The sequence below is a fragment of the Lepisosteus oculatus genome, chromosome 16 (genome assembly GCF_040954835.1).
Source record: "Lepisosteus oculatus isolate fLepOcu1 chromosome 16, fLepOcu1.hap2, whole genome shotgun sequence".
In the NCBI taxonomy this organism is placed as follows: Eukaryota; Metazoa; Chordata; class Actinopteri; order Semionotiformes; family Lepisosteidae; genus Lepisosteus; species Lepisosteus oculatus.
The window spans coordinates 19,588,528-19,598,674 of NC_090711.1; the positions used below are offsets into that span (position 1 = coordinate 19,588,528).

The window sequence follows — 10,147 nt, forward strand, 5'->3', positions numbered from 1 at the left end:
TTATATATGGAGAGAGCCAGAAGTTAAGGAATTTCTCCTTAGAGTATAGTGAGGGAAACCTGTCTTGCCTTTTCAAAATGGTATTCGACGAAGGGTGGTGGCATCACTGTGGAAGTCAGGGAAATGGTGAAGGTAGCCACTAAATTTTACGAAGATTTCTTTAAGGAAGAAGTAGCCTCGGAAAACAGATGTGGATCTGAATGTGTTACAAGTTAAGATTTCAGAAGGGAGTAGGATAAGATTAGAGGAGGACTTGTCCCTAGAGGAAGTGGAGAAAGCAGTCCATAGTTTAGGGAGGAAGAAAGTTCCCGGAATAGATGGACTCCCAGTTGAATTTTAAGCTTTCTGGCCCTTAATTAAGAATGCATTGTGGCAGTTTATAAGGACTTATTGGGAGGGGAAGGCTTAGGACCAACAATGAAGACTGGCGTGTTGGCTTTGCTGTTCAAGAAGGGAGATAAAACTTATTTAGGGAACTGGAGACCTATTCAGTTGTTGACAACCGACTAAGATTCTGGCAAAAAAAATTTGTTTAAGACTACGTGAGATTCTGGCTGAAATCATCGAAAATTATCAAACGTGTGGTGTGAAGGGTCGGTCTCTGCTTTGGAACCTACACTTAAAAGACACGATTAGCTGGGTCGAGGACCCACTTGCCCTTGATTTTAGTAAATCTCGACCAGGAGAAGGCTTTTGACCAGGTAAGCCATGAGTTCTTATGGAAAGTCCTGGAGAGGTTTGGTTTTGGAAGAAAGTTTATTGGTTGGTTGCGGCAGCTGTATCAATGGGTTCTTGGGGGATTTTATCGACATAAGGAAAGGGGCAAGACAAGGATGTCCTTTGTCCCCCTTATTGTACATAATCTATTTGGAGCCCCTGTGAGAACTGATCCGTGCACACAAGGAGATATCGGGCATAGTAATCCCAGGAAGTAGGGGTCAGCAGGCAAAGCTAGCTGCTTATGCGGATGACATAGCTCATAGCTCCAGCAGACAGTCCCCTGTCTGCTGGACTCAGACAGGGGACTTTTGAGAGTGATTGAGGTTTGTCATTTCTTTGGGCAGGCGACAGGGGCTAAAATTAACACTGCCAAAAGTCAGATGAAATATTCTGGCATTTGGAAGACCCGGAAAGAGGCAACAGGAGGATTGACCCTTGTGTCTGGTCCAATTAAGATATTGGGGGGAGAACTTTGCCACATGTGGGTCAGCTCGCTTAAACTGGGTGGAGAAATTGAATCTTTTAAAGGTGAAATTGGGCCGCTGGAAAAACATACAGTTGTCTTACACAGGAAAGGTAATAGTGGTGAAGTCAGACGTTTTATTGTCTTATCTATATATCTTATTTATACGTTTATATGTCTTTCCGTTACCCCCGTTACTTAGAAAGGGGGTGACAAGATCTGTCTTTAATTTCATTTGGAGTAATAAATATGAGTATATTCGAAGGATGGAGATGTACAGGAAGATAGAGGAGGGAGGGAGGGATGTACCCAACATTCCCCTTAAATTAGATGCCATCTTTGTTTCCTGTTTATGCAAAGCCTTACAAGCGGAAGTGACGCATAAGAGCCAATATTTTGTCAGGCTATGGTTTACCTGGACCATGCCACAGCTGAGACTGATGCAACTCAGGTCCTAAAGCGGATGTAATCCCTTGGCATTACTAGCATGCCAGGAAGTGGTTGAAAAAACACCCAGAGGGGAAGAAGGAGACCATATGTGTGCAGCAAAAGGCCCTTTATGACCTGGTCAGTGCATGATCAGACACTGTCTTAATAGGAAAGATAAGAGCATTGGCTGAGGGTTCAACCAAAAGACCTGGATAGTTGCTACAAAGAAAGGGAGGTGATGCATCGACAAACTTACTAAAACCAAATGTTGTTCTTATTCAAACTGCAAGAAAACTGAAATATTAAGACGTGTTTTGGTTATGTGTAAAAGTGAAATGTGTGTGGGGTAAATTTATTTTTATGTGCATTTATTAATTCTAGAAAAAAAAAGCCTTTCATGATTTCTCTCGTTCCGAGCTTCTCTAGTTCCCTTTAAAATAATTTATTATTCCACAATGCAGAGTATTACATGGCCAGTATTTACATATTATATTTGTGATTTAAAGAAATGAACACAAGCAGCCTTTTGGAGATTTAAGTGTTGGCTGAGTTATTGGAGGATAAAAGACTAGAGATGTTTGTAAGAAGATAATTTTGGGAAAGTTGAGGAATACACTGATAACGAGAACACTTCCTAATGGGGTTAGGCATACTTTTGATGAAGATGAAGTCTACAGACTGTATGTTTACATACATACTGAAAGGAGGATTGTATTTTAGATTTTGTGTAGTTGCTAGCATTGAACTGTGTATTGGATGCACGTGAATTGAAGGAATGGGGCCATTTCATAGTGGGTTTCTTACACTGTGTATAGTTCCATCCACACAGTGCCTTTACTTCCATCCATTTTCTAATCTCTTTATCCAGTACAGAGGATTTGGAGCCTATCCCAGTAAGCAATGGACACAAGGCAGAATACACCCTGGACATAGCGCCAGTCCATCACAGGACAGACAAACACACACACACACCAGGGCCAGTTTTCCCCATAAACCAATTAACTTACCAGTATGTTTTGGAGTACGAGTGGGAGTCATATCACACATATGGTGAAACACCCATGTAACCCAGAGAGAACATGCAAACCCCACACACACAGGATGGCAGGAATTGAACCTAGGACCCTAGTGCTGCAAGATAGCAATGCTAACCACTTCGCCACCATTTGAAATGGATGGATATTTTAGTTATCTTTCTAGTTCACAGGTTTGCATGCATAATTTAATTTTGAAAGCCACTGAGACATCAGGTTCTACTGTTGTATTTATGAAAAAGAAACAAAATGAAGCATACTAACAACTGTGCCATCCAACTCCTTGGTTAATACATTTTATTTATAAACAGTTAAAATTGTTAGAAAAATATTTTGAATTATATTTTACCCTATCTTTTCTTTAGTTTTGTATTTAACTTATTATATGATAATAATAATTGCTTACACTTATATAACGCTTTTCTGGACACTCCACTCAAAGCGCTTTACAGGTAATGGGGACTCCCCTCCACCACCACCAATGTGCAGCATCCTCCTGGATGATGCGACGGCAGCCATAGTGCGCCAGAACGCTCACCATACATCAGCTAACAGTGGGGAGGAGAGCAGAGTAATGTAGCCAATTCATAGAGGGGGATTATTAGGAGGCCATGATTGGTAAGGGACAATTGGAAATTTGGCCAGGACACTGGGGTTACACCCCTACTCTTTTCGAGAAGGGCCCTGGGATTTTTAATGACCACAAAGAGTCAGGACCTCGGTTTTACGTCTCATGCGAAGGACGGCGCCTGTTTACAGTATAGTGTCCCCATCACTATACTGGGGCATTAGGACCCACATGGACCGCAGGGTGAGCGCCCCCTGCCGGCCCCACTAACACCTCCTCCAGCAGCAACCTTGCAGGTCTTTTCCCAGCAGGTCTCCCATCCAGGTAATGACCAAGCTCACACCTGCTTAGCTTCAGTGGGCTGCCAGTTGTGAGTTGCAGGGCGATATGGCTACTTTAACCAGGCCAATGGTGGCCATATGCGTTACAATACATATATTTATAAAATGAGGGGGACCGCAATGGCGGACATTTGGACCCAGAGACACCGGACCACTTGGGAAGGCGGGACATCACAACTCATAACCACACACCATTGGCACAGGACTGGGTGGGACATCTCACACATAACAGTTGGAAAAGGGTAAAAGTTTGACCGAAGGTGTTGCTTTTCACTGCTCGCAGGGGTAGCAGGCCATGAGGTGGCCAGTGCAGCCATCCTTAGTTTTTTTTCCCCAGGAGGTCTCCGATCCAGGTACTGAACAGGCTCAGACCTGCTTAGCTTCAGTGGGTTGCCAGTTGTGAGTTGCAGGGTGATATGGCTGCTGGCTGCTTGCTACTGACAGTCAGATTTAATGTATATTTGAACAATGAAAACATTTTTACAAGATGCGGGGGAAAGTGCAACAACTTATTACAGTGCTAAATTTAATATTATTGATTACTAATAGTTTATGCCTACACCTAACTTTCTTAATTAGATGTATTTAAAACCGTGAACTAAGTGTAACCTAACATTCAGAAATACAATCGAGAATAGTTTTGTGGTGTTTGTATAGAAACATTTCTAAAATGTATAAGGTAACAAAATTAAAGACGATTCAAATCTGTAATCTTTCCACTTGTAATGTCATTAGAAAGAACAACAAGTTTCTGCTTTGTCTAAGGATGGTATCAAAAAGCAGTCTACGTGGTGAGAAAGCTGTGCTTAATGATAATTAAGGGACTTAAAAGTAAAAAGAGATGCTTCGTATTTCTTGACTAATTTTAAAAAATAAGTTATAAATGTAGACTCGATTGGTGCATTAAGCACTCCAGGAAGCATAACATTTGTTCTGTACTGCTGAGCTCCGCGCCTCCTCCCTCTCTCGGTGCCGCGCCGGGTCTAAATATTTGTATCTATATAGCAGGTAGTACACAGCTTTTTAGTATAGATTACACTTTTCTAAAATGAATTTAAAAAATAAAAACGATTAATCTAATCTTTCCACGTTTGATCCCAAAATCCCAAGAAAAATAAATCTAAACAGGGAGAAAGCTATACTGAAAGTTAATTAAGATACTTAGAAGACAAAGATAACAATTTATGTTGCATTTGTCTGATTATGAATTAAAAAATACATATAATTAAACACGCATTAGCGATTTAAATCAAAAAGCAATTTATATCAATATAAATGTTTATATTGTAACGCATACTGTCCAGCCTCCATTTCTCTATAAAAATTTAAAAGATCATTTGCACAGCCTAAGGGGGGGGGGGCTGCTCTCAGTGACAGCTGACAATCCTCCATACACTCAAGTGAAAAATTAATAACGCCAATTTAAACATCATTTTTACAATTTGTTGATAATAGAAGTGTTAAGTTCTCTAAAGCTTTGTGATAGTTAACCCAGGCAGCAAAAGATCAGCTACACTGGGAAGATGTGACACTGAAGATATGATTAATAACCTTTTAAATCTCCCCACACACACACACGATAGAAGCAGGAAGCAGAAGCAGGGACAGTTGCCAGAAAGAAAGAAGGTGACTATTCATTGTTATTAAAAATGGACTTAAATTCGATCATGTTGTGATATTTTGAAATATAAAAAGTCAATTAATTGTCCATCATATTGCTATTCTATTTTTCTCAAGGAAATGTTTGTTAAAAGAAAAGTCACGGCGCCGGCTGGATTTGAACAAATAACCTGTGGGTTACTAATCCGACACAGACCACCAGGCTTACTGTGTTGCAGTACACGAATATAATATTGTTATTAGTTTCTTTAGATACGCGATTCCATATTATATTAGCAGAAAAGTTTAAAACTACGCTATTTCACATGTTAGTTAAAGACTTCAATGCTTAAAATGTTTAGGGAGAAATGGAATACCGGTGTGTATTTTTTCTTTAAAGTACCGAGACCAGTCATATACTTTATGTTTATGTTCCAAAATTAATATCGTTTATGACCTTCACACACAGTATGCTCCTATTCTATTTAAGCTCAGCTACTAAGATTTCCCTTCAGTGGTAAAATTCCATATAAATATTCAATACTAAAACGGGCACAGTAAAGACATTTAATTTACATATACATACTGTATACTGTACAGTTTGCATACAGTAATATGTTTATGTTCCTAAATCAATATCTTTTATGAGCATGTGAAAGGCATGGTGAAATCGGAGATTCTAAAAAATTACTTTACTTTGCATGATTGGAAACAAATGTGTGATTCCGAAATGCTGTGGTATTACTTTTACAAAGACGAACAATTAAAAAAAGAATGTGGACCAGGGCAATACTTTGAGTTTACACTTACAGCTAGTCCAAGGTCATTCATTACTAATACTATTAGTAATATCTTCGGTAAAGACATTGATGGCGACAGCTCAAACATGAGGGTTGAGCTTTATTAGCTCAACCTTGCAGAAATTCCGGATATTTTACTTGCGGTACCACATGGTATCATGCGGCACTATGCGAGAGTTTACAGGATTAATACGGTAAGTTGCGGTAAACTGCGTCAAGTGCACCGCTTGTTTTGAATGGCTGCATCTGAATATTAATTCCCATATAGTTTGTTTTGTATTTTCATAATAAAAAAATGTTCTTATCAGTTTAATATCTGATACGTCCCCATCGGGGGACCACATATTAAACGGATTTTTGGAACAGGGAGCTGGATCAGGAGCTTGCTCCGTCCTCTCCACGCATCGGCCCGGTATTGCAGCGCCTCCGGGAGCGGTGCACCACCTTCTCTCAGCGGTGAAAAGACAGACGTAGCTAGCAAGCGAGGTGGACTGGAGCTCCTTCTTCTGAGGTCCATCTCCGTCTCCGTACTCCCTCTGTGCACTCTCCCGCGTCTCGACTTTCTGGCCAAGCGGGTAGGCCCCTTTTCGGCTCTTGTGCGTTTTCCCTCCAAAAAACATTTTCATCTTTTTTCCAGGGAGACAGGCAGTTGTGTGTGTGTGTGCCAGCAGGTGCTGACAGTCTGCTCTCGCTTGCAGCTCACTCGGCACAGCTGCTACTTGTGGGAGGGGCCTAAGCTAAGGAGGCCGCCCCTGTGGCTGCGGTCGTTGACAGAAGATCAAAGAGCAGGGCCCCCGCCCGGGACTGGCAGGAAGGCAGGCAGGCAAGAGAGAGGAGGAGCAGAGTCCGGCGGCAGGCATCTGGCTCAGGGAGGCCGTCAGCTGCGCGAGTCCCGGGCTCCAGCGGAGTTGGCCTGCGCTAGTGGGAGGCCCGCGCGTCGGTTCGCGCCTTTAGGGGCATCGCTTCTCAGCCTTTTGGCCGCGTTCTGAAAGTACGTGGCTTGACCGCAGCTTGACGGCTTAGTCAGAACGAGAAGGGTGACGGAGAGGACGTGGCGGACGCTTTGCAAGTAGCAACCACAGAGAAGGAGACGTCAGCGGTTGGAGAGAAGACCCTGTCATCTGGAGGAGAAACAGCGGAGAAAGAAGACGTCGAGCCACCGGTTGAGCCCAGGGGATGAAGGTGGGGCTCCCAGATGACAGCTAACGCTGGTAAGAGGATGTCGGGGATGGCGGCCGGGCACTCATTGTCTCAAGAGGGACAAATGAAGGACACTGTGCGCTCCGTCTTGAAATCGGAAGCAGACAGAGAAGGATGGATGGTCAGAAGTACCTTTAAAAAAGCTGTTTTATATAAGATCTTTGAAGTTAAGGAGAACATATGGAAAGGCACATATGATGTTACTCTGAAATCAAACAGTCTTTGTGATGAATTATGGTCTAAGGACAGAAAGATCAGGGACCTCTGGATAAATTTTTCATTGAACCTTTGTTCGTGAGAGAATCATGCACCTTGACGGTTCATATGTATAACCCCCACATGTTAGAGGAGGACATTATTACATTCCTGAAACGGTTTGTTGACGTGCAAGGGGTAGGAAGGAAAATTTTTGATGCAGTAGGATCTTGAACGGGGAAAAGTTCCTACACAGTTCAATTGTGTTCAAGCCCTGGGGTAGAAGGAGGACTGTTACACACGCCCGCTTTCTTTTCCATATGGACAAATCGTGGTTATATGTCTTACCCCAGACAGCCGTTAACATGCCAGAATTGTGGGGGGGGTTGGACATATACAGTCAGAATGCAAGGAAGTGGCCTGTAGGAGGTGTGGCAAACTGGGCCACCTTGCTAAAGAATGCAGCAATTAACTGCTATGTAACCTTTGTGGGGACTCGGGGCGTGTATAAAGACTGTGGGGGAAAAAAGGCAAGAACCTTTGCAAATATAGTAAAGAGTAAGAACCCACCTGGAGTAAACGTAGATGATGGCACGGCTAGAGTCTGGCGGCGGCCTGAGGCGGGAGGACCTACGGAAGAAGAGGAGACAGCGAGAACCATTAGAAGAACAGCAAGGGACGAGGAACCTTCAACCTCATTTGTCTCAACGAAACAGATATAGTGCATTAGCGGATCCTGTTGATGGGGAGGGGTGTAGTACTTTTCTGGGAAAGTCCTCGGAAGGGGTTCAGGATCAAGAGGAGGGAGAAGAAGGAATGGTTATTGTGAGTGAGTGTGGAATAAAGAGTGTGACTGGAAGAGTGGCTGAGCAGGAACATATAGAGGGGACAAAAGTTAAACAGGATAAAGGCAAAGGGAAGAAGAAAAAAACGAGGTCCCAGAGACCATTTACTTCTGAAACCATAGGGGACCCTCAAAAGCAAGGGAGGCCAGTTTCCAGTGACAAGAGTGATTCCTATGAGGGGAAAATGAGCAAAGAGGAGGAGATAGCCTGGTTTCCTGAGTTAGGCTCATCCCTCCAAAATGTTGATGAGGAGGCAGTAGGTAAATTGGCAGAAAATGCAGGAAAAGGGGAGAAGAAATTTGAATGGGGTAAGGAGAATGAGGGGGAGGAGTTATCCAGATCACTAGTAGAGGAAACTAGTTTGGAAGCGCATTCTATGGAAGGACTTAGCATTTCTCCTTTTATTAACAAGAGCCCCATTAGTTCGGTAGGATGTCTGACCCCAGAGCCAGATCCAGATGCAGAAGGTAACAGTGAGGATGACCCCCTAAACAGCCCTAATGGATAACTTTTCAGCTTGCACCATAAATGTAAGAAGTTTAAGAGGGCGCAGTAAGAGGATCACGGTGTTTGATTTTCTTAAGGGTTTGAAATCTGATTTCTACTTCCTACAAGAAGTACATGTTAAAGGTATCGCTTCTCGGCCTTTTGGCCAAGCTCTGATGGTATGTGGCATGACTGCAGCCTGACGACTGCCAAAAGGTGAAGACGACAAAGGCGAGGAGAAGAGGACGACGGCGGACAACGGAACCAGACCAGACGGGCGGAACCTTACCTGCAGAAGACCGAAGCAGACGTCCACCAAGGCCACTGCGGGTAGTCGCTCTGGGTTAAGCCCAGGGGGCGAAGTGGGGCCTCCAGATGACGGCTGTTGAAGGTGGTAAGTGGGCCCACGGTCCGGCGGCTGTGCTCCCTCTGTCCCGTGAGGGGCTGATACGGTGCACAGTGCGCTTTGTGGTGAAGGAGGCAGAGAGGAAACAGGAGTAGATGAATCGCGAACGGTTTGAGAGAGTTGTTCTGATGAAGGCCCTTGGGATAAGTTAAAGGACATTACTCGTTTACAGGATTTTCCAGTTAGAGGGATATATGACCTACCTCTCGAGACGGACGAACTTTGTGAGAAGGCCTGGGAAAATGTCTGTGAGACGAGTCGCCGCTTAATGAGTTTTTAATAGAGCCGCTGTTTGCTAGGGAACTCAGGACATTGACAATTCATTTGTTTAACCACCGTGTCCCAGAGAGAGATATAATTACATTTTTATCCAGATTTGTGGATGTACAGGGGGAAGGTAAAAAAGATCTGGATGTACTCAAAGTGTGGACTGGCAAAAGGTGGTATACGGTGCGGCTAAGACCTAAACCGTCTGAGTGCGAGGGTGTGGTACACCCCCCGGCTTACTTCTCTATTGGGCCTAATAGGGGTTACCTTTTCTACCCAGGCCAACCTGTGACTTGCAAAAAGTGCTTCCAGAGAGGGAATGTAGCTACAAACTGTCCTGGTGGCGTGTGCCGAAAGTGCAAAGCCACAATCCATGACACTAAGGACTGTACTAAGGTCTTGACTTAGAATCTGTGTGGTACAGAAGGCCATGTTTATAGAGTCTGCCCGAAGAGTCTGAGTTTTGCAGATGTGGTGCGGACTTCGGCGGAGGGCCCGAGGGGAGATGAGGCCAGACCACCGCAGAAGGCTGCAACCACCCAGAGGCCTCGTGCAGATGCAAGAGAGGAAGGAGGCAACAGACCAGAGAAGATAGCAACGACTACTAAGGTACCTGCAGAGGCGCGTCCGGGGACCTCATCATGTTGGTGGAGGAGGCAGAGTCGGGATCACCGGAGTGGTCTATACAGCCCAGCAGGGCTACGAAGAGGAAGTTGGCTGCAGAGAAGAGAAGAATGAGGTCTGACGATTGCTTCTTTGAGACTATGGCTAATCGCTTCCAGGTCCTAGTTTCT

At 44.0% G+C, this 10,147-nt stretch overlaps 1 non-coding gene across 1 annotated transcript; it reads left to right on the plus strand.

Annotated features, from left to right (window-relative positions):
- Positions 1-6,218: 6,218 nt before the first annotated feature.
- LOC138223481 (U2 spliceosomal RNA) lies at positions 6,219-6,400 on the plus strand. Its single transcript, XR_011181904.1, has one exon. It is a non-coding gene; the product is annotated as a U2 spliceosomal RNA (small nuclear RNA).
- Positions 6,401-10,147: the final 3,747 nt, after the last annotated feature.